The 24401-nt window shown below is 45.6% G+C and overlaps 1 protein-coding gene across 3 annotated transcripts in view; it reads right to left on the bottom strand.

Annotated features, from left to right (window-relative positions):
- The window catches only part of LOC138582632 (TBC1 domain family member 9B-like), a 1499720-nt gene that overhangs the window by 1001716 nt on the left and 473603 nt on the right, over positions 1-24401 (bottom strand). The gene's annotated exons all lie outside the window — the stretch shown is intronic.

Below are 24401 nucleotides of genomic sequence, written 5' to 3'. Positions count from 1 at the left end.
TTTGTGTAGTAAAGTCCCTGTTTCCGCTTGTAGGATGAGCTGGTGTTCGCTTGGCAGATGGTATTGTGGTTTTTGGAGGAATTTGATGGAATATCCGTTGGTTACTGTCGTTAGCAACCACTGATCTGATGTTACCTCCTCCCATGCATTGGTGAATTGAGTGATTCGGCCTCCTACTGGGGATGCATGGGAGGGGACTCGGACGGATGAGTCACTTGCTGGTGGGGATAGAGGAGCCTCTAGTGGCTGTGCTTCTACCCAGACCTTCTCCTTGCCTATAGCCTCGACATTGGAAGGTTTGGAAGTGGGATGATGCTCTCTGCGATGAGTACCGAGCAGAAGAGCCAGAGGAGAAGCCTGACTGCGTGGGTCTTGAGAAGCCTTAGAAACAAAAACGACCAGCGAGTATTGAATACCCTGCGTTGGACATACAACCATATGTTGGCGATCTGGTTTAAAGTCTTCAATGTTTCCTGTTATTTTTTTAGCTGTTTCTAAGGTATGGTCTGCAGCTTTACCAAACAAGACAGATTCTTCTACCAGCATATTAATGAGGATGGCACAAGTTCCTTAAAACCGGAATTACAAAGCCACAAACGCTGTTTTAATAAACTTCCCTCTGCGAGAATTCTGCCTGCCGTTTTCAAGAATCAAGAGTGTTCTTTAAATCATTGTGTGTGACCTGCCTTCCTTCTTAACAATCTTTTGTAATTGAGACTTTGTTGCCTCAGGGACATAGTCTAAATTGTTTTGAAGGAACCCCCACTGTGCATCATTATAACTGGCTAAAAGAGTGGTATTATTAGCAAAGAGGCTAGAGTAAGCAGTGAGCAGCAGATGTGGTTACCCTTTTTCCCAACGCAAAAAGCTTTCTACATTCTTTATCTGTAGGTGCTTCTGCATTACATAAAGGGATATCTGCACGTTTTCTAGTAGTTGTAACCACTAGAGAATCAGGTTTAACATGGCCCCGGTTGTAAAGAGGGTCTGAAGATGTGGGTTTGAATATATTTCCACCTGAGGGATAAGCAGGGAAGGTGCAATTCTCTTTTTGATGGAATTCAACAAAGAAATCGATTGGGCGATAATCCTTTTTTCCTTTTAAAATGTCATCTGTCTGGTACTGAGTCTTTGAATTTGGAAATGTTCAGCTGCCTTTTTAAGCAAGTTGTTAAAAAGAAGCTGGTCATCTATTGGAGATGTGTCGGCAGGCTGATCTATAGGATCATTGTCCCAAAAATGTATATCTGTCTCATCTGCATACTCATGAGTGGGAGTAGCTGATCTGTGATATCAATAACTGAATGCTCAAGTCAATGTACCTATTCCAGGGGTATGTGGCAGGGGAAAAACAATTTCTTCTGTGTCCACAGCTTTGTTCTTGTGATGTAGAGACTGAGACATTGTTTAGTTGCTTTAGTATACCCAGGAGAAGTTATTGGTGCAGTGACAGACTGTGTTTTAGGGGACCCAGTAGCCCCAACACGTGTAGGGAGTTCTGGTGTTTTTCCCTTTGTTTTGGATGAAGGTGTTGTTTCAATGGCTGTTACGGTGGCACGGAAACAGGAACCATCGAGATTTTAGGGGCGGCAATGTGCAATTCTTTTGTTTTGGAGCCATGAGCTTGACGCGAGTGCGGAAGCACAGGGGGCACAACGCAGGCGTTCCAAAGATTTCAACGTATGTTTCGCCAAACCCGTTGTTGCCGCTGTTAGGTTAGATTTTCATATTTATGCTAAATCACCCAAACCTCTGAGACCCTCAGACTCGTGGATTATTTTTCTATGTTGCTGAGTGAGTGGGAATCTTTTTCCCCCACTCATCCTTTCTTTTACTCTTTTTATGGGTGTCCTTCTTATGACTTTACACACTTTATTTTTGGAATTATACTTTCCTATAACTTTTTGGACATCTGCATTTTCCTACTGATGTACATAGCACTTTCTGTGCAGTGTTGCTGGGGTGCCCCTTGGGCTCCCCTTTTTATTTTCTCTTGGGTTCCTTGTGTGAACTACTGTTCCCAAGGATAGAAGGATACTTTGTATCCTTTCTACAACCCCCCATTGTGAGATCAGCACAACCCACCTATATGGAGTACTGAGAAGATGCATTGTATCCCCTTTCTCACTGTTGCTGTAACTTTTCTGTTACAGTTACTTATCTTGCAGAACACATGTTCTCAAGGGTAGAGAGAGAGAGATTTTCATCCTCTACATTTGGAGACATCACACCCCAACTTGTGTGGAGTGCTGGGGGGTTACTCTGTATCCCCTTTCTCACTGTTCATGTAACATTTCTGTTACAGTGACAAGCATACAATTATGGCGGGTGGCAGTGGATGTGTTCTACCGGCTTGTGTGATTTTTACTCGCAGGCTGTCAAACCAGCCGCCGATATGCACAAAAGGATCACCATTCATCTAGAATGGTGGCTTGCTTCTCGTCCTTTTCAACATTTTTAGTGTGCTTGCCTTTCTTGGTCCTTCTTCTGTCGTCCTGAGAGGCGAAGGTCCTGGTTTGATTTTTGTCTTCGGCAGCAACCTTTTTTGTGTAGTCCGCTGAGGCTCCAGTGTCTGTTAAGACATGAAACGAGGGAGGAGTCAAACTCTGCAGCCCTTTGTCTTTTGGCATGCCTGCCTGGAACCAGTCCTAAGTGGGAGGCAGGCTGCCCTAAAAGGACAGCCACCCCCCAAAGTTAGCATGTAGCATGTGTACTGATTGGCTGAGTTCCTGGATAAATTGCCTGGATCTGGAAACTGAAGCTAAGTCAACGACTGGAGCTGAATTCGATGAGGAAGAGAAGACGGCAGTAGCCGATTCCAGCGACTGGATACCCTGCTGTGCTACCATTACCTATGCAGCCCTTCTTCCATGCGACATAGGAGTCCCAAAAATGACGACTCTGACCCTTAGGGCTGGTGGGACCAATCAGTCTTAAGAAGACCTGCAATTGATATGAACAGAAAAGTAGCAAAGACACCACTAGCTACCCACCTCAACCACACATCGGATGTAGGTAGACTACTCGACAGATGATGTTAAATAGCATCAAATTACATGTTCTACCAAAGGCATGATATCAAAAAAATGTTTAATTCATATAGCAGAAATCATATTAATCATATAAAAATGCATATAAAACTGATAATTACAAGCGTTAATTGAAGACCACCACAGAGGAAAAAGAAAATGAGAAAATCACTTTCAGCTGTTTCTGTATTAAATGCAGATGTAACTGATGTGCATTTATAGTTGCGTGATGTTAGTAACAGTGACTTAAGCCATGTACATATTTTTACAGAACATGGTTTAACAGTGTCCTGCAATTGATGCCATCCCACGACAAGCTGTGACCTTCGTGGGCTGCAAATTTTCAATACGCTGGCACCTCGCGGCCGAGTGTTGTGCAATGTCTTTCCTTGAACAAATCTCGCTGAAACTTCGGTGGACTCCTGTTGGACCTCCAGAAGGAAGAATCCACTCCTTCAAGTCACTTCACCAGAGTGCTGGAGCGAGATAGCGAGGCGAATCACGATAATTATGTGTTATTATATAGCACTTACGCGCTTCATATAGAATAAATATACATACAACATCAACCTGTGTTGGTACTCATTTATCAACCTCAGCAGGAAGAAAGGCTGAGTTGACCTTTCCGGGATTCGAAACCTGCAACCTGCAGATCACACACACATTGCCGAAGCGAGCGCTCTACCCACTGAGCTATCTTACCGGCTAGGAATCCAGAGATCGGGTCCTGTGCTGCTGCATTGTGAAGGCATCCGTCTTCAAGCTCTTCTTCACTGCTAAGGTACTGTGTGGCTGAGGGTAATACTTAGCTAAAATGTTGTGTCGCTCCTGTGTGACTAGGGTGGTGCTTCATGTAGTTGAGAGGTTACCTTTACCATTCGCCCAGGCATACCGCTAGAACGCATCTAGGGAGTCTTCTATAAAGTCCCTGAACACTTTCTACTAACTGTAAAGTCTTTTCTAATTTGCTGGACGGGAAATCTGCTGGAACTGTGACTTTCCAGCATCTGTGCCTTATCCTGTCCTGCCTACGGTTGAATATATACTTGAAAGGGGGGTGGGGGGGTTTGTCCTGGCTGTGGTAGTCAAAAATTGCAACTTATTTCATAGGTCCTACCATTTGGTCACCCCTTTAGCCTGGCTATGATAGACCTACCCAAGGTCTTCCACCTAGAGTACTGACAACATGTATGCTCTATCTGGTTGGTAAAACTTGTTAAAAACCATGATGTACTACTAGGACACCAACATGTATTAGAAGAATTTTCATGTATGTGTTTCCCTGACTTTTATTTTACTATGAAGTATATCCTTGTTTAACATGGTTTATGCTTGGAGTTTAGTGGACCATTGCCTTTTTTGTACTCATTGTCCATGAATGTTGTTTTGTATGATAATTGTACTTCCGCACAAATTGAAATAGCGGCGTTACTCCATGAATATGTGAAAAGAGTAAATAGGTCAGCAATATATTAAAATCTGTACCAAACTTCACCAAAAAGAAAGCGCATTTTGTGTTTTTGATGTACACTTATCCATGAATAGGCAAAAAGTAGCGTTATCAATGGATTGTCATTACACAGTAGATTTTTGAAATAAGTTGCAATTTTTGACTACCACAGCCAGGACACACCCCCCCTTTCAAGTATATATCTAATCACAGCCCATAGTCCTGTGTCTGTTTTGGGCTATCCCTCCAGTTACTCCTGGCTACGGTTGGCCACTGGACCACCAGTGTCCCCCTTCCGTCTCTAAGAACACTCATGCCCTAGAATAGGGAAGGAATTCTAAAGTATAAGGCCTCTGTCTAGAAAACAGAACAAGTGTTGCAAAGTACTTACTTGCTATGTGTTAGTTGTAGAACCGATTATCTCTGAAATAGAATAGGTTACACATATTACAACGTTCTTACCTGTGAATTGCTTACTGCCATTCTGAAAAGTATACCAAGTTATCTAATTACCTTTGAATTATTTTCCACTATTCTAGAAAGTAACGGTTGGTAACACTATATTATTCCTGAAACTGAATAAGTGTAACAGTGTACTACCAATAGGGTTTTATTCACCTTCAGTAGCATACTGCCATTCTAAATGTGTAATACTGAGTTCTTACTTATCTTTGTAGTGCATTCTGCCATTCTGAAAAGGAATTCATAAGTGATTGCTAACCTTTGAATTGGGTTCTACTATTCTAAAAAGTAAAATGGGTATAACTGTATCATTCTTGAAAGAAGAATAAGTCACATATGTTGCACAGTGTTTACCTGTTAGGTTAGTAATGTAATTGTATCATTCTTGAAGCAGAATAACCTACAAAAGTGGCCAGGTACTTACTTGTAACATTGTTGGTATAACTATATTATTCCTGAAACTGAATAAGTAATATAGTTTACTACCAATAGAGTCTGCTTACCTTGAATTACATACGGTCATTCTAAAACCCTACTAACGTGGTTTTACTCCCCCTTGAATAGCACCCTGCCATTCTAAATGTGTAACACTAGGTCTTACTAACTTTGAACCGCATACTGCTATTCTAAATGTGGTTCATGATTTGGTTTACTTACCATGAGAATTGTATTGGTTTTTATAATGTGTTTAAGGCTTCTAATAATACTTACCTTTCTAAAAGAATTCTCTTTGCCTGTGTATGACCTGCATTGCTCAGCATAATAGCATTTCTGATGATTCTATCTGCCGAGATTCACATGCAGTGCATAGTCCGACATCTAGTGGTAATCACAGAATATTGCATCTTTCTTTCAAAGATCGAAAGGGTACGTCGACATAGGCGTGACTGTAACACTATCTTTAACGTGACATGTAGTGTACCCAAAATCCCTCATGCGCCGAGGTCCCTCTGGTTGTGTTTTTTCTGCCGTACGGGAGCCTTATAGTCAGCGTGAGCGAGTAGAAGAGAGAAGGTGTAAGAAGTCTATGTTCCTTCTACTCCACAAGGGGAGGAAGGATGTGCATGTTTAAATCTATGCAGATACAAACATCAAAAATGCTATTACGGTGAGTAATGCATGTCTTCTGATGCTTGTGGATCTGCTTGGAGTAACATGCTGTGCATAGACTAGCGAGCAGTACCCAGAGATGGTGGTGGAATGTGTGAAGGAACAGTAACAAAGATGTCTTAGCACCGCTTGTCACACCGTAGAATCAGACCTGGAGTGTGTATTTAGGCAGTAGTGTTGTGTGAAGGTGTGTACATATCTCCAGGTTGCTGCTTTGCAAATGGACTCAAGAGGAACATTTTCAATGAATGCTGTGATAGCCCCTGTGCCCTGGTTAGTGTGTGCTCTCGGCGTGAAGGGCAGATCTCATTTGGCTAGAGTAACAGTGTGATGCAGTTTACGATCCACTTTGAGATAGCGGATTTAGAGACAGGATCCCCTTCTCTACCAGTTAACCCTTAAATGAAAAACTGGTTTGTTTTTCTTAGTGGCTTTGTCTTTTCCAGATAATAGATAACCACTCTCCTCACATCTAGCGTGTGGAGGCTTCTTTCCGCCACGTTAGTGGGGTTCTGGAAAAAGGTGGGTTAGGCGCAAAGCATGGGTGTGTTTGCAAACCACTGTATCTTTGTGAATCGTGGTAAATGGGTCCTGAACTGAAAGGGCATGCAGTTCACCAACTCTCCTTATCGCCACCCAGAAGGCGGTCTTGTAGGTGAGTGCCTTAAGGCTAGCCTTGTGTATTGGTTCAAAGGGAGGCCCCATTAGTCTGGTAAGATCATCATTCAGGTCCCACCCGGGAGCTGAGTTGGAAATAGGGGGATGAAGCCTTTTTACCCCTTCCATAAATGCCTTAATTACTGGAATCTTCCAACACAAAACCTTATTTTGGGACGCGGTGTACACTGGAAGCACAGCTAAGTGGACCTTTAGAGACTTGAACACCAGACCTGAATCTGACATGTGTGTTAGGTACAAGATAATATGTTCTGTAGTGCATTCAATAGGATTGATGCCCTTGCCATTACACCAGATAACAATACGTTTCCATTTGCTGGAGTAGCAATGCCTGGTGTTAGGTTTCTGTGCTTCTCCGAGTATGTCCATACATCTTTGAGAGAGTTGGAGGTGCCCGAACTCCATGACCTCAGGAGCCAGGCTGTTAAATTGAGAGTTTGAGGGCATGGATGTAGAGTTTCCGCCTGGTCTTGAGACAGCAGGTTGTAAGGGCATGGCAGCTTCCTGGCCGGGGAGACTGACATTGCCATGAGATGGGAGAACCAAGGGTGCTGGGCCCACCAGAATCATCCTGACTGGCTATTGGTGCATCTTGTATACTATTCTGCTGAGCAGGGGAATCAGGGGAGGGGAAATCGTTGTTAGGGAGATTTCTCAGAAATGTGCTAATTCCGCTCTACCTTAGAGACCCCCAGCTCTTTTTCTGGACTTCAGGACTTTTTAATTTCTAACCTGGAGAGAGTGAGACCTTTTTCTCACCCTCATGTATTTTGAATGTGATTTGGACAATGTGTTTCTTTTAACTTTGGAGTCTGACAAACTCCATAGGCACCATCTTTATATTGTGACACAGCACCTTCAGTGCAGTGGCACAGGGAAGTCTCTTAGATTTCCCAAGGGTTTAAATATCTTCTCTTGGATAAATTACCGTTTCCAAGAGCAGTGAAGTGAAATTGACTTTACTTACATTTTGTAACTTTCTAGACCCAATACACAACATCTTAAAATAGGGTGCTTTTACTTAGTCCCCTTTGTCTAGTTTCTCATGTAACATTTTTGTTAGCCTTTCTACAATTAATGGCTGGAGGCAGTGGTTTACTTTTTACTACCATTGTGTGTTTTTAACGTGGTCTGCAATTGCAGCCTTGGTAAGGGCACCCATGGGTGCGCATTTTGTCAAACTGGCCCAATCTTCTTTTTTCACCATTTCTTGTTGGAAAGGTCCTTCTTATGATTTACTCTGCACACCAAACCAGGTTTGACCCCTTTGTGTGTTTTGTCTTTGGCGGGATTCACGAGTGAAGCCTGCCTCTGGCTCCAGTAGGTCTGGCAGGGGCAGGAAGTGAGGGAGGTGCCCGAAACTCCCTCTGCTCAATCCCCTTGGTTACAGGAATGCACCCAAAAGTGATTGGCCGGCTGGTTGTCCGGCATGGACAGCCACCCTGCTGTGTGATTGACAGCTAGGCTGGAATGAATGGTAGAAACCTGCATAAAAGGAGAGGCTTTTTGGCTTGGAAGGCAGAGTCGACCACTGGACAAAGGAATCTGAAGAAGAACTTGGAAGAGACACCTGCTGCAACTCCTGGACCATTGGTTTGCCCGGTGAAGCCCTGCTGCTGTGCTGAAGCTCTGAATTTGCCTCGACTACAAAAGCCCTGCAAGGACGACTTTTCCCTTTGAGTTGGTGGGACCAATCAACTCCAAAGTAAGCCCGTATGGACATCCTCTCAGCGCTGGCTGTACTTCCACTGCTGCTGCTGCTGTAACTGAAGTACCGGGGAGAGGAACACCAGATTGTGTATGTTGCTTTTAAGTCGGACCCAAGCGCCAGGAAGATCCTCAAGCACTTCCCTGAACCAGGACTGACCAAGCCTCAGCCACCTCAACAGAGTGCTGGACCCCAGATGCGAGGAAAGTCCACAGTGCTATACGAGAAACGCAGTGTTGATATTTGCTGTCAGACTGGAGGAGCTCAAACACTGAAGAACCGTTTAATTGAAGTTTGGCCATTGCTGCCGCTGACCTTCCCATTGCAGAGCAGGAGTCCCCAGACATCCTCCCTCTTGTCCCCCACGACTTAGGCTCAGGAACAACAGGTTCTGCAGAGCTGTACAGGAATAGAAGTCAGCTGGAACCATTTCCTCTACCCAGAGGTACTGTAAAGTCTAAGAGAACTTCCCTCTTGTTGAGTAGCCTTGCTTGCTCTCATTTGAGACCTGTCTTGGTTGCCTTGCAGAGTTGCTATAGCTTTGCCCCTCACAAGCCTCTCAGCTTGTGGACCTTCAAGTGTTCTATCTTTCTACAAACATTTCTAAAAACATTGTGCAAGACCTTTTACCTACCTGCAAAGAAGATCGTCAACTCCCCTAGATATTGTGCAATTAACATTGGCTGTCCTGGCTCCCTGAAAGACTCTTCTTCCCTTTGACTCTGTGCTTTATCTTTTCTTCAGGAAAGGGATAAACTTATTTGACATTGGAAGGTGTTTAAAAGTATTTACCCGTTTGTGAATTGTTAGCCTTGGTTTTATTCCCCTCTTCTATCTTTTACACCAAACTCAGTATTGCTCTAAATGTACCAGTGATAAATCAATGGCCACAGTGTCCTAGCTATTTAAGTCACTGTCTGTGTGCAATCCCCAAAGGGTGGTATCTGATTGAGAAACTAAGAGTGTGTTTTGAAGTGTATTATAAGTGTTACATATATTGCTCCCTTCTGAAAAAGGCTTATACAACTGACTGTGAAATAAATTAATAATTGTTTTATCAAGGAACCTTGAGTATAAGTGTTTATTTGAATAACTGCTACTGTGAAACTCTGTCACAACATTACTGCTCAAATTGACCCCTCTTGAGATCAGCCTGGCTGCTCAGCCACTCTGCCAACCTGTGTAGTTCAGACCTATACCAAAGGTTGGGTCCCTATTGCCAGGAGGTCAGGGTTTCTGTAGTGCACCCAAAGGGTACTGCATACAATCCTTCCTAACAAGTGTAGATACATTTCCCTGACCATGTTATTCAGAGACCGTTCCCCTTGGAGCAGTTCTGAGGGTAACTGGAGGTGTAATCTTGGCATTGTGCATTCTCCAGAGTTGCGAACAAGTCTATCTCTGGGAAGCCCCAGTCTTTGAAGACATTGAGTATAACGTCCTTGTGCAGTTGCAACTCGTGCTTTACGGGTAGAGGGAAGTCTCTGCCGAGTACATCTGCCAGAAGAAGATTGAGTTCCCCTAGAACATGTTGTGACAGGAGGAACATCTTGTGTTTGAGAGCCCATTTCCATATGTCCTGGGACGGTTTGGACCACCCTAGAGAGTGCGTGCCCTCTTGCTTGTTTAAGTAATACATGGCTGTAGTATTGTCCGTGAGGACTAGAACTGTCTTCCCCTGGAGGTGTGTTTGGAAAGCCTTCAGGGCCTTGAACAATGCTAGCAGTTCCAACAAGTTTATGTGATTGGATGCTTCCGCTGGGGACCACATGCCGTATGCCATGAAGGAGGCGAGCACACCCCCTCCCCACCCGGTCAGAGATGAGTCTGTGGCGAGAGTGGCTTCTACTGCGGGGGTGGTAAAGGTTTTCCCTTGACCACCACGGCAGGGACTGAACGAGGGCTGCCAAGACAACCACTAGATCGTCCCATTGTCCACTAGCCTGACACCAATGATTTGAGAGCCACTCTTGCATGGGGAGCATGCGCAAGCGAGCGTGTGGAACTAGGTAGATGTAGGAGGCCCTCATCCCTAACAGTCATGTGGCTTTGCGTACGGTCACCTCGTGACTCGCTACATAGTGAGGGATCTGGAACAGCATGTTTTGAACCTTCTCGTTGGAAGGAAAGATGAGGGCATCTTTGGTCCGAATTAGAGCCCCCAGAGACTTGGCTGGGGTCTAGACTGGATTTCTTCTCGTTGGTCGATAACCCTAGACTGAAGAGGAGATCTGTCATGCATGCTGGACGTGATCCTACCTCCTACGCTCGTAGAACAGCTAGACCGTTCTATTCCAAATGGCGGTTGTTCGATACGTTGCCGGGAAAACGACGTTTGCACTTTTCACGTCGCTAACTTCACGTGTATTCTGCTTCGTCACGTGAACTACGGCATTACGTATTTAAGCAGCGTGGAAACTTCACTCGCTGCTTCTGATCGAATCATTTGGCGTTGTGTAGCTGAACCTCCGGTCTGCTTCCTTGCAGGTTACTACAGCTACTTTTTGGGCCTTCTATAGCGTGTTTTCCGTCACACGCTGATTCCTGGAGCTGTTTGGTTGCGTGTAAATCTACACGCGCACGCTATCTTCAAACGCTGCTGGCCTGGTCTGCGTGAATCCTGTTCGCGTGTAATCCACACGAGAACGCTATCTTCAAGCGCTGCTGGCTGGGCTGCGTGAATCCTGTTCGCGTGTAAATCCACACGCGCACGCTATCTTCAAGCGCTGCTGGTCTGGACTGCGTGAATCCTGCTCGCGTGTAAATCCACACGCGCACGCTATCTTCAAGCGCTGCTGGCGTGGACTGCGTGAATCCTGTTCGCGTGTATATCCACACGCGCACGCTATCTTCAAGCGCTGCTGGCCTGGACTGCGTGAATCCTGCTCGCGTGTAAATCCACACGCGCACGCTATCTTCAAGCGCTGCTGGTCTGGACTGCGCGAATCCTGTTCGCGTGTAAATCCACACGCGCACGCTATCTTCAAGCGCTGCTGGCCTGGACTGCGTGAATCCTGCTCGCGTGTAAATCCACACGCGCACGCTATCTTCAAGCGCTGCTGGTCTGGACTGCGTGAATCCTGCTCGCGTGTAAATCCACACGCATATCTGGTCTTCGAACGCTGCTGGCCTGGACTGCGTGAATCCTGCTCGCATGTAAATCCACACGCATATCTTGTCTTCGAACGCTGCTGGCCTGGACTGCGTGAATCCTAATCGCGTGTAAATCCACACGCACACGCTCTTTTCTTTGCGGCTGTACAGAACCGCGTGAACTTTGTTTATACCTTAAAAGGAGCGTTATTTCCAACTCCTGCACCTGTGATATTAACAGGGGGATTGATTCATTTCTATACTTTACTCTACGTGGGAAGGAAGCTTTTCAAGGATATTTGGAAGGTGACAGTGAACAGTACTTTGGACGCTATCCTGTGGTGCATCAACCCGGTATCTAGCGTGAGCCTCGTTCCGTTCGGGATAAGTCTCCCTTACTAATCTTCCCTTCCTTGTCGTTTGTTCTACCTTGGATTCCTCAAGAGACTCTGCTGGATTCGTCTGCCCTAGACTCAAGGTCAGTGTGTGCATTCATGACATTTTCTATTCCATCATAGCCAGGTTGGGGCAGTTATTCATGATACTTTATTTTGTTCTAGGCTGACTTCCTATACCTTACCCACGCCCTTTCCAGTGATCCATCGCTCTGCCTGTTTTACCGGTCAGAGAGTTGTATCATTTGGAAGGTCTTAACTTGACTTCACAACTATCAAAACGCTTGAACAGGGATCCGGAAGACCCTACCACCTGTATCCTTTTGAGTACCGTATCCTTTTCGGTTAATACTGTGGTGCTTTCTGACAAGATCTACCGTCTTCTGGGTATTTGTTGGGCATGTTCCGTACAAATCCCGTTATGAGCCAGTCGTCGAGGTAAGGATAGACAGGGATGGACTGCCTGCGCAGATGAGCAGCTACTACCGCCAGTACCTTCGTAAATACCTGTGGAGCTGAGGCAATGCCGAAGGGAAGAACCTTGAACTGGTAGTGGGTCTCTTCTATCATGAACCTTGGGTATTTTCTGTGCACTTACAACATTGAAATATGAAAGTATGCATCTTTCATATCCAATGTGGCTATGTAATCCCCCCTGCAGCAACAGTGGGATTACCTCCTGCATTGTTGGTCATTATGAATTTCTGCGGTTTGACATACTTGTTCACTGGGCGCAGGTCTAACACGGGGCGCATGGTGAGATACTTTTTAGGTACAAGGAAGTACACTGAATAAATACTCTCGTTTACCTGGTGAATGGGGACGACTTCTACGGTGCCCTTTTCCAGAAGGATCTGCACCTCTTTCAGCAGGATGTGCAGGTGTGCTGGCGAAATGCTTCTGCTCTTCGGTGGGTGGTATCGAGGTGGGTGGTGAAACTCGATGCAGTATCTGTGGGTGACAGTATTTACCACCCATTGGTCTGATGTGATCCCCCCCCCCAGGCGTGAATGAAGGATGACAACCGACCCCGACCAGGGAGGCATGGGAGGAGACCCGAACTGTTCAGTCACTGAGGTGGAGGCCGAGGAGGCTCTTGGAATAGAGTTCCTGCCTCTACGCTGACCTCTCTGCTGATACTGGTTTTTACCAGATGAGCCTTGGCCGGAGGACCAGGGGGGTACTTCCAGAGCCATATTGTCCATGGGGACACAGAGAAAGATTCTCCATGAAAGGAGCAGCGGGACGTAGAGCCTCCACGCTGGTGGAAGGGCTTGGCCATGATCTGGCTGAGAGATTTCAGCGTTTCATGCTCCTTCTTAGTCTCCAGGGCGCCATCGACAACTTTATCAAAGAGGTTAGAGTCCTCAACGGGTTTATTAATAAGAGGTCGGGGGTTTCTGATTTCTTCAGCCAGGCATGTCTCTTGAGTAGAGTCCCCTGGGCTAGAGTGCGTCCAGCAGTCTCAGCAGCATCCAAAGTGTTTAATATATTGTGGGTCACCCGTCTGCCCTCAGTCACGACCGCCAGCAGGCCTGATCGCGTGGGCTCTGGGACCTCTTGACGGCCTTCCTGGAGTAGGCCCCATTGGACGTTGCTGTAGCTAGCCAGGAGAGTCGTATTGTTTGCGATCCTGGTTGAATAGGCCATATAGGTAGTAATAAGTTTCCAGAGGGCATAACATTTCTTGCAATCTTTATCTAGAGGGGCTTCTGCCGTGGCCAAAGGAACCCCTGCCCTCTTTCTACTGGTTGTAACAACGAGGTAGTCCGGTGTGGCATGACCCTGTATATACATAGGGTCAGATGGAGAGGGTGGACTACCCTAGTGAGGGACGGTGACAATAAAGAAGGAGCTAGGTGATTATTGAATTGAGTAATGGGGTAGCCTGACTAGTGGGATTCTTCTCCTTGAGAATATTTTCAACAAAGTCAGAGACTGCCTGATGCGTATCTATCTCGAAATGATCGGCCTCTCTCTTGAATGGCGTTAAATAACATTTGGTCATCCACAGGTGAGGACTGCCTTTGTTGAGGTGAAGAAGGTGGATCTAGACAAATGATGTCCGGGTCAGTGGTGTGTGTGGGTGAAAGCCAAGGCCTTTAATCTGCTGACCGATCCTGATCCCAGTCTGGGTCTTGGTCAGCTGTGTCCTGATCAAATGGATTGTCCTCAAAAGTATCCTAATGTTTTCAGAAATCCAAGACCTCCTCCCAGTGCACTTGAGTAGAAATGGGAGGTGTTGCAAATTTGGTGGAATGGGGGCAAGAGTCCCCTTCCCTAGGTCTTTTGGGAGTGATATATTTATCTGAGAAATCTATAAATTGGGCCATTTTGTCCATATACTTCTCAAATCTCTGCCTAGTTCACAGGGAACTTGGAGAAGGGTCTGGAGGTGGAAAAGATTGGTCAGAAGGGGGAGATTTTCCTGATAAAGCCTTTGAGATTGGCTGGGAGGCTTCAGAATACTCCTCTCGACGAGAGGGGTGCCCCTGTGTTCTCCTGCTGCCAAAATAATAGCAGAGAGACTCTCGTATATTTTCGGCAGCTGAATGCTGTCTCGGCTGATGACTCCACCGAAGCCTTGGGTGCTTGCGCGCTCTAGGACGGTGTGTCAGCGTCAGTGTGTTTTTTTGGGGGGGGAACATCCCTGTTAGAGGAAAGCCCAGTCCCATGCCAAGAAGACGGTTGCATTGAGGGCGCCTAACCACGTGGGTCGGAAGGTGCCGTTGATGTTTGCGGCAGGCCTGTTGGCATTATGCGCTTCTTCAACATCTCCGTCGAGGAGGCCTTAGGGGGTTGTGTGTTTGGGTTTAGGTGGTGCGTGTGTGCCTTTGTTGCTAGGGTCTGAACTCCCCTAACAGAGCCGGTGGCCTGTCTGTCGGGGCCAGGGACGTGCATCTGGGAACCAGAGGGTTCCGCCGAAAGGTCGATGGCTTCCAGTTCAGAGCCATGGCTGCCGATGGATTCCTCATCATCCGAAGCGACGGCGCCAATGGGGAATTACTTTCTGCCTGCATCGTGCAGGACGCCCACTGTTTAGTCCACTTGTCCTTTAACGTCTTGGGATGAAAGAGCTTGCAGGATTTACAAGAATGTGCGTCGTAGTCTTGAGGTCGACACAGATTGCAACGGCAATGGGTGTCCTTCCAAGGGAATTTGCTGTTACACGGACAAAATTTAAAGGGCGTCCTCTCCATAGCAGAGGGTGACGGCAGCCAGACCAAATGAGTAAAGAGAAGGGAAAAGGAAATGCATTCTTGAAAAAGAATAAACCTGAGGCCCCACTCTCCCTACTCTAAGGGCTTGGCCAGAGGGCCGAGGCCACGCGGTCAACAGATGTCGAGTAGTTCACCAGTTGCCGAGCAGTCATGAATGTCTTTGGCGGCAGGAAGCCCACGAGGCAGTCGTCGAAAAGAAGTAGTCGGGAAACTAGACGACCGTAGGCTGTGGGACAAAGTATTCAATGCTTAGCAAGCATATGTATGCTACAAGTTCTTTGCACGTCTCTACAGCCCTCTGTCCCTCCTAAGATAAGCCTGTCTGCTCTGTCATTGCTAAGATGTCCAGTCAAAGTTACGAATACAAAGTTTCGAAATGCAATATGTTCGAAACAAAATAATTGAAAAAAAATGTTTGAATACCTTTTTTTAGTTTTTTTTTGGTTTCGTATAGTAAATATTAGTGGTATTTCCCCCAAAAAAACTAGCATTCGGGGGAGGGAACCCTCCCACAAACAAAAATAAAATGGCATTCACATTTTTTTTTTTAGATCCTTTTGGTTCGAAAGTATTGCATTCGATCCTTTTGTATTCAAACCTTTCACTATAAACCATTTCTACCATAATACCAGTTGGTACCGACTTATACTCAGAGTTGGAGTTTCTGCATTACCCAACATATAGTTTTATAAAGTCCCTCGGAGTGGATTTTAGAAAAACTGTCCCAACAGCCACTGGAGCCTTTTTAGACAAATACGTTGAAGATTGGCATGGGGTTGTGCATTTATGGTGCATACCCCTTTGTGTATGTGAGTGAGTGTCCCTGTCACCAGAAGATTTTCCCATAGCAGAGCGTTCGGGCTTGCCTTGTGGGGCTTGGGACAGACATGCGGGAGTCTACTGACTCCTCTATGTCATCGGCTTCAGAAAAGGAACCGTTGCTGCCTTGCCAGTGAGATACATGTATTCGGCCTGCTTAGTGTAGGCCGCCCACTGTTTTGTGCATCACTTCTTGACCGTCTTAGGGTGAAATAGCCTGCATGACACACAATGGCTCTTCATAGTGATCACAGTGAAGACCGTGGTTACAGACCAGATGGGTGTCTTTCTACGAGAAACCTTTGTTAAAGGACGGACAAAATTTAAAGGGAGCCCTTTCCATAATGGCAAATGGATATGAAGGCAGCTAGACAAGTGTAAAAGAAAGTGGGAAAAGTTATTCTCTAAAAAAGATGTTAGAATGTTGAAACCCCCACCTCTCCCTGGTGTCGGCCGCAGTCGGTAGTTGAGAAATTCGCTGAGATTTGAGAATCTGAGGGACCTCGGCGTATGAAGGACCATGGGTCCAGTACAAGTCACACTAGGGATAGTATTACAAACAACCCCAGTCAACGTCCCTTTCAGAACTTGGAAAACAAGTTATGCAATACTCTGCACCTACCACTAGATGTCAGCCTATGCAAAGCATGTGATTCTATGCAGATGGACAAGCCTCAGAAATATATATATATATATTTATACACACATATGTACACATTTATGCATTCGGCCTTGGCCAGGGGGCTCGAAAGAAACCTAGTGTATCCAAATATACAGTGGGCACTAAAGAAACCTATTTTTTTAATTTGTTTATTGCATTTAAATTGTAAAACAATGTTTTAGCAATATATCTCAGTTATGAACAGTAAAACAAAATTACTACTAAAATCAGAGGAAACAAGGACATGTTAAGTCAGATCAGCTTACTGTACCAGTTTCAAAAGATATTCTCTCAAGAAATTGAACCAGAGCTGTTACATGCCTGAGTTTCGAACCATCAATCAGAAATGGCCACCAAGCAAGAGGATCAGAAACTATGTGGTCAGAAAAAGGATGTCTAAAGTAGCTGGTACAAGGTTGCTCAGTCCAGAGAATCTTGTAACAATGTGCATCATTGTTTTGGTCTCGTCAGTATTTCTGCAAAACCGACAATTATTGTCTTTCGACATACCACGTATTGCCTGGATCTCATCTGTGGAATATAAGTTCAGCCGAGCTCGAACAAATGTGTCCCTTACTTGCTTGTCTGGAAATTGTTTCAAGTAGGGGCACGCACTGTTCAATTTCCAACCATCCAAAGGCTGGTGCGTCACCAGTTGGCACTTGTAAACCGCTTGCAGAGTTTGAATTCAGTCAAAAATGTTCAGTTATGCTTTCACCCTATTTGTGTTAGTCAAGAGTTGTTCAATTCGACTGCCAATGACATTCAGACAACTGGTCATGTCTTGGAAACAGTCCTGCAAGGATGATATTGTTTTGTTTTGTTATAGATCAGATGTAAAATTGAGGATCCTGATGCGGAGAAACATTTGCCGAACAAAGTAAGTCTGTTCCAGGTAACTGAACATCTCAGTGAAGAGACCCCATTCTCGACGAAGAATGGCAATTGGGGTATAACTTGCTTCCAAAAGAGCCCCTCAACGCGAGTCCAGAAAGGGTCTGAAATGGACAACATAGCGTCATGGTAGGGTTACCGTAGGAATACCTAACCATAGGTTACCGTAGGAATGACCTTTGCTTTATAAAATCGGATCACAGGTAGAATGGAAAAGCGCCAGAATTTCCTATTTATTGCACACGCCTGGCAAGTTAGTGTTTTCATTTTTCCCACCAAGTGGGATAGCATTTGGTCTTCTGATTTTAGGTTGCTCAGCCAGACCCCCAGATATTTGAAGGAGTCCACGTTCTCGATCTTCTCACCACCGATTTTCCAGGAAAACTGTTTTTTAGCTTTGGTGGATGTACCAAAACTCATGGTTTTGGTCTTACCTTTGTTAATCTCGAGCCCATTCTGAGTGATGTAGTTATGGAGGTGTAGGGGAGGTCCCAGATATGGCCTGCACTCCAGCCACCCATTTTGAAATACCAGGAACGTACTTGCCGAGATATGTGACGTATGAGGAACAAATAAACCAACAGAGAGCAGCACTAGGGCTCTGCCAAGTGCCCAACAGAAGAGCAATACCTGCTGAAGTGCCAATAACCAGACAACCATGGGCAGCACGGTACCCATTGCAAAACCGTACCAGCAGCCAACACGACATGAAGACTACTTACAAACTGTCCCCGAAAAGACCGAAAGGGCCGTAATCGAAGGCGAATGGTGACAACACAAGGGCCCGGACAGATTTACAGATGAACGAAGTAACAACCAAAGGATGACACACAAAGAAGAAGCGATATGAATAAAGATGTAATGGACTTAAAAGAAGAGACTATATTGAAATATAAAGAAATGTAACCATAAGCAGGAGGAAAAATATGCAACTGGTTAACGCCTGTAAATAGGCTTGGAACGCAAGAAGCTAAGGAAACAGTACTGCTTGCTATGCTTAGTAGAAGAATAGAGCGGTAAGCGTCAACTATATATCTACCTCAATAAAGCACATTATATAAATGCAAAGCCACTTTATACAAAAGCTGAATTAAACCCAGGATGGTAGGGGTCAAAGCCAGACGAAAGAGGGGAATCGAAACTTAGCAGGAAGCAGCTCATGCCTGGGAATTCGAGGTCACCCAAGGAACGGAGGAGAGCGGCAACTTCGGAGAGCCGAAACTTAAGAGCATAGCAGCCTGCCAGTGAAGGTCGAGATAAGGAGGCTCAGGCAGGTGGCAAGGCTGAAGGGAGAATCAAATACGCAAATAGAAGGAAAATGAAGCAGCTTCATGGTGTACTGACAGGTGCCCAGCCAAGGGCGGAGAGGTACCAACGTCTGAAGTCACCCAAATCCAGAGGATACAATAACTTTTCCTGATAAGAAGTTACAGTTTCGAGGCCAACCTCGGCCAACTAATTAAAGGTACTGATTGATGGAAGGGAGGCAGGGTGAATCTTAGGGCATGCCGCATCTGGGTGACCATTCTGCATGCTGCTAATTAAAGTGGAGATTTAGGCCTAGGGGTGTAACCGACCCAATCACAATGGACCAAATAATCTACGGTCCTATAGCTAGTAGAACCAATGAGACGTCGTACCTTTAGTGACGTCTAGCACAATTGATGTAGAGGGATGGGCTTAGACGCCCACCCGATAAGAGTTATGCAATCCTCACACCCCGTTACCATATACATAAATAGTACCTATACTTAAGTTATCTTTTTAACCAATAGAATTGCATGACAAACCTTTGAGTGTTACAGTCAATAATGATGAGAAGTTGCTATAACTATTGCTGTCTGAATGAAGAATTTGGAAGTTGAAGCGAGACGGGCGATCGCATCACTGATGATTTCCTAATGTTTCCCAGTTTTTTGTACATGTCATTAAACGGACTTCCCTTTGCCAAACCATTGAGTTGTCCTTATTGATTGGTGTTGGAGTAAGAGAATCCCGCACCCCATCAACCTCAAGGTGCAGCTATCTTGTCTTAAAGTACTCGAGGGCTAGCTCTGATCCCAAGGGGCCGTCAGAGGTTGCTCCGTCCTCCGGTACACTTGGTAGCAGAGAGGATGGTTTTGACCATCGATTATTGATTATTGATAAAAATAAGACCTCTATTGACTGTCGACACAAAGTAACTCTAGGTCTTTGGCAATATCACCAGTCCTTCGCCATTTGGCCGAGTAGACTGTGAAGCTTCCCGTGGACGACGATAGTCTAAATTTATCCAAATCTGCAGTGGGTCTGAAGGGATCCGTTTTTAAAAACATAAACCCTTCCATTCCTACGGGCAGCGGAACAGGCGAAAGACTAAAGGAGGCGGTAACGGAGGCAGTGATCCCGAGGATCCAGAGAGGAACGATGCGAGCGGTGAGTGAAACAAAAAATTGAATGCCTTGGCAAAATGTCATAGGTATTAGAACAAGTAAGGGAAAAGGTAATGGAGGGAGGTGGAGAAAACAAAATAGTCAGAAGTAGAGAAGACTGTATATATATATATAAATATATATATATATATGGGGATACTGACTAGAGAATAATTGAATAAATAGTGAATACCGGGGTAGACACCTGAGAAGAGAGGATACCAGGGCGGACACCTGAGAAGAGAGAGGGTACCAGGGCGGACACCTGAGATAAAGAGAGGATATGCCTTACTCCTGCGCTTTAATACAGCGGTCAGAAGAAATGTGAACTGAGCCCACATAATAGGGGACGATTAGGCTACCATCACGTTTAAAGACATTGTGAACAGAGTTCGTTTAAACTCCATGTCGGGGTAGAAATTAGAGGCAGAGATATTTGTGTCCAGCTGGTGTCTGTCTAGTCTGTCAAGTATCTGTTGTATGTGTACTGCTGTATGTCATATGTAAGGAATTTTGTCTCTTTGTTGTTTGAAACTAAGTAGGGTTTTTACACGATTCTATAGTTAAGAGGGAATCGCACACAAATTGATGTTCTTGAATAAATTGGTGTTACAAATGTTATGGCGGGAAAAGATAGGATTGGCGCTTGCAGTATTTGGTGCTCGCTCATATTGTTGGGTGTGTCGAAGTTGCATGAAAATATTGTTAGAAACAGATTTAAGCATGGAAGACATTACTCCATTAGCACACTTATGTAAACAACTGCCGAAACATGCAACCAAGCTTAAGAAATACAGCACTGAGTGGGTTAAGGGTACCGCCCACAAGATGTTTATGCTGTGGGCACAAAATGGGTCTTTATCAAAAGCCGTCTTACAGCATATGACGACTTACTTGCATGCCACATATACAGGCAAGAAACTAGAGAAACGCCTTGCTGTTCTAGAGCTTTGGAAAGTGTTCGAACAGTCGAAGGAGGAAGAGCCACCTGCAGACTGGATATTAAATGTATGCACGGAGGGGGGTGAGACGCCTACCGTGCCACCTGCCCCGCCTGAAACAGAAACCTAGGGAAGTAAGCCTAAGGCACTCTACCCATTAAGAGAGCTTAAGGCAGCCACAGGGAATAGCAACCCTGCATACTTGTCACTTACGTACAGTAGTGACAAAAATAAAGGGAAGGATCAGGATAAGAATCTTACCTCCACAGTCCGAGGGACAAGGAGAGACGCGATGATGAGAGGAAGGATCAGGCACATATTAGTGCATCTCTCAATAAAGAGAGAGGGAAAGAAATGGAAAGGAGGTGAAAGCAGAACTGATGAGATAATATTTGCAAAAGATGAATGGATGGGAGGACACATTGTTGAAACTCGATGGAAAAGGAAGTGATGATGTGAGACCTAAAGAAAAGTCAGATGAGGCACAGAGAAGGGAGAAGGAGAAGAAAAAGGAGTTGAGGGATGAAAGGATAAGGAGGAAAGATAGGTTGAGGCGAGAAACAGCTATATCGCAAGGAGCAAGAAAAGCAGCTCGATCGCAAACAGAAAGCAGCCTATGACCAGTACAGACAGAAACAGCTAAGGTTGGAAGAAGAGCAAAGGGTACATGAAAAAAGGATAAGGAGACGAAAAGATGAGGAAATTCGAAGGGCAGATGAACGTAGAAATGAAAGGGGAAGGGAAGAAGATAAAGTCAGAGAAGAGGCGAGAAAGCGCAAAGAATTTGATGATGATATTGAACGTAAGCATAGACAGAGGGCACGCGATCTTGAATATCTGGAGCGTGAAGTTAAAAAACCTGATCCTGTTGTAGAATGGGAAGACATTGAAGAATTCTTTCCTGTGTACGACTCAGTACCAGGCACGTCTAGGGCAAGTATTGAAGATGACTTCGACACCAGAAGCTTCGGGGTGACGATTAATAAAATATATGATGAAATGGGGTTAGAACAAATATCCCGAGGGGAAAGGGAAGGTGAGCGCTTGGAAAGCACTCAGCTGTATGACACCGAGGATGTCACCCAAAGTAGTGGGAACAGGAGACAGTCCCTGGACAGACTAGAAATCAGTAAAAACGATTATGACACTAGGAGTTGCGTGAATTGGGAACAATCTATGTCCGGCACCGGAGAGGAGACGCAGTGCGAGACAAAAAAAAGGGAGACGGCGCAAAGGCGGCTCCCAAGGGACAAAGGGGTAAGATGGTCAGGCGCTAGCGAGTCCGCACCGAGGACATCAGAGTCTGCCACACAGTCTGACCAGCATGAAGGAACATCCGATGGTCAGAGGGGGTTGTCAGCACCCGCCTTTGTAGATGGGTTGAGGACATTGCCAGGCAGACGGCGATGCAGGAATGTTACCCCATCGATTTATTTTATTTTATTTTAAAATTTATTTATTGGCATTTGTGGTTAAGAGCGCTTTACATTTTTACTGGTCTGGGCCTTAATTCAGGGCACCTGACCGACTTATTACAGTCATGCCTTGTTCATAAAACAGAATAACAACATACATAAACAAACTTAACATTAACAGTCTCCTTGCGAATGGGTGTTTGGCGGTAGGCATTGTCGGGGAGGGTGGGTTTAGTGTCCACAGGGGAGCGGGGGGAGTTCTTCTCGGTGTAGTCCGGGGGTTGGGGGGTGTGGTTTCGAATGTTCCTTGATTTCATGATTAGCAGTGGGATGGATACCTGCGACATTCAGGGAGGTTTGTCATCGGGGGATCTGAACAGTTTGGTTAAGGTGTCTTTCCATGCCTCCAGTGCCATGCTCGAGTCTTCGGTAGATCTAGTTACACTGTCCTCCCAGGCTCTGGTTTCGGCATTCGCCCACCTTTCCAGTTCTCTGCGCCATGCTTTGTGGCTTGGTCCTGTGGGCTTTTTCCAGGCCATGGCGATGGTTCTTTTGGCCGTTATGCATAGCAGGTCCATTACCTTTACAGCGTGTTTCAGTTTGGCTGGCCTAGAGTAGCTGCCTAGGAGGCACTCAGCTGGGGTCCATTTGTATCTTGTGACTTCTGCTGCCTCACAGGTTTGCTGCACTTTCGACCAGAGGTTCTGTGCCTTGGTGCAGTTCCATAGCATGTGGATCAAGTCAGCCTCATCCGTCCCGCACCAGGTGCAGTGCATCTCAGTGGTCCTTTTGAACTTTGCCACCCTGCTCGGGGTCAAGTAGGTACGGTATAATACGTTGATTTGAATTAATCTAAATCTTTGGTTCCTGGAGACCTCTTTTGGGAAGGTCAATGCTCTGAGCCATTCGCTATCTGTCATTTCCTGTCCCATGTCTGTTTCCCAGCGGGTCTTTAATGCAGCACTGCGAGGATTAGGGATGTTTCTCAGAAGACTGTATATTTGAGATATCGGTTTTCCCCCTTCGCTCAAGTTATACAACAGTGTCAAGAAGGGGTCTTCTTCGGGTTCTTCCGGCCAGGTGGACCATCTTGTGCGGGCTATGTTGCGGAGCTTTTGATACCATAGGAATTGGCCGACCTGGATATCTTCTGCCGCCTGCAGCTCAGTGAATTCTCTAAATATGCCGTCGGTGTATAGGTCGCCCCAAGTGTATATCCCTTTCTTTTCCCAGAGCCTGATATTGTATGGGTTGGTGTCTGTCTTGTCGAGCCCTGAGATGATTGGCACTTCTCGGGAGTATGGGTGTTTCAGGCGCAGGACCATCATGGCTCTGTGCCATATCTTCTTGCCTAGGGTCGCCAATAGTGGTGGTCTATGTGTCAGTTTCTGTGGGGCCCAAAGCCATTCTTTCAAGCGGATCGGGGCTATCATGGCCTGTAGCAGGGGTGTCTCAGACGTGGCTTCGTCCGCTAGCCATTTGGATACATGGCTCAGTTGGGCCGCCAGATAGTACTTTTCTAGATTTGGTAGTTGTATGCCACCTTGGTCGTACGGTAGGACTAGCGTGGATAAGGCTACCCGATGTCTGCCCTTTCCCCAGAGGAATTCCTTGATTATTTTATTGAGAAGCTGGAAGAAGGGGTTTTTGATGTAAAAGTGGACATTCTGGAATCCGTACAGAAATCTGGGTAGAATAATCATCTTGGCTATCGAGGCCCTCCCTAGCATGGACAATGGGAGCTTCGCCCAGAATCTTATGGATTTGCGTAGTGCTGGTACTTTGGCCTGTGTATTGTGTATGTGCATTAATTCTGGGGTATGCATTATTTGGATCCCTAGATAACGGAAGGAGGCAGTCTGCCATTCGATACCCACTTTGGGGAGATCATCGCTGCTTCTGTTTTTCAGTCCTGCCAGAGGGAACAAGCAGGATTTAGTTTTGCTAAACTTGATACCCGAATATCTGGTGAAATTGTCGAGCACCTCTAATATTGTCGGCACATTTAGGTGGGGATTGTTAACATACAACAGAACGTCATCCGCATATAATGAGATGATATGGTCTATTCCTGCTAGCCTGATCCCCGCATCAAAGAATTGCTGTCTGAAATA

Source organism: Ambystoma mexicanum, chromosome 3q (genome assembly GCF_040938575.1).
Source record: "Ambystoma mexicanum isolate Mex_15411 chromosome 3q, UKY_AmexF1_1, whole genome shotgun sequence".
Taxonomy (NCBI): Eukaryota; Metazoa; Chordata; class Amphibia; order Caudata; family Ambystomatidae; genus Ambystoma; species Ambystoma mexicanum.
Note: the sequence above shows the minus strand (reverse complement) of the source record. Positions and strands in the feature narration are given on the sequence as shown.